Raw genomic sequence first — 840 nt, forward strand, 5'->3', positions numbered from 1 at the left:
AGAGCCGAGTGCAGTGGCTCACGCCTGTAATCCCAGCACTTTGGGAGGCTGAAGCGGGTGGATCATGAGGTCAAGAGATCAAGACCATCCTGGCCAACATGGTGAAATCCCGTCTCTACTGAAAATGCAAAAATTACCTGGGCATGGTAGGGCACACCTGTAGTCCCAGCGACTCGGGAAGCTAAGGCTGGAGAATCGCTTGAACCTGGGAGGCAGAGATTGCAGTGAGCTGAGATCTTGGCATTGCACTCCAGCCTGGGCGACAGAGCAAGACCACATCTAAAAGAAAAAAAAACAAGAAGAATAAAAAAAGTAAAAAGAATCCCTTATATTATAAACAGCTTCACAATTTTAAAGTCTTTTCACATCCATTTACTCAGTGGCTCTGCACCTGACAGGGATGGCAGCCTTTCAATATTTTTAAATCACTCTCCTTCCTCCTCTTCATGACTTTTCTATAACATCAAATAGAGACTTCTAACACTATATCTAGGTTTCGTTTGTGATTTTAACAGCTTTATTGAGATATAACTCACATACTATACAATTCACCCATTTATCTTGTAAAATTGAATATTTTTTAGTATAGTCACAGGGTTGTGCAATCATTATTACAATTTAATTTTATTTTATTATTTTGATACATAATAATTATGCATATTTATGAGATTCAGTTTAATTTTAGAACATATTCATCTTTCCCAAAAGAAAACTCTTACCCACTAGCAGTCACTCCCCATTTCTCCCCAACTCTCTCTGTCCTAGGCAACCACTAAATTTACTTTCTTTTTCTAGAGATGTGCCTGTTTTAGAAATTTCCTGTAAATAAAATCATATAGA

The sequence above is a fragment of the Mandrillus leucophaeus genome, unplaced genomic scaffold (genome assembly GCF_000951045.1).
Source record: "Mandrillus leucophaeus isolate KB7577 unplaced genomic scaffold, Mleu.le_1.0 Scaffold17, whole genome shotgun sequence".
NCBI classification, from domain to species: Eukaryota; Metazoa; Chordata; class Mammalia; order Primates; family Cercopithecidae; genus Mandrillus; species Mandrillus leucophaeus.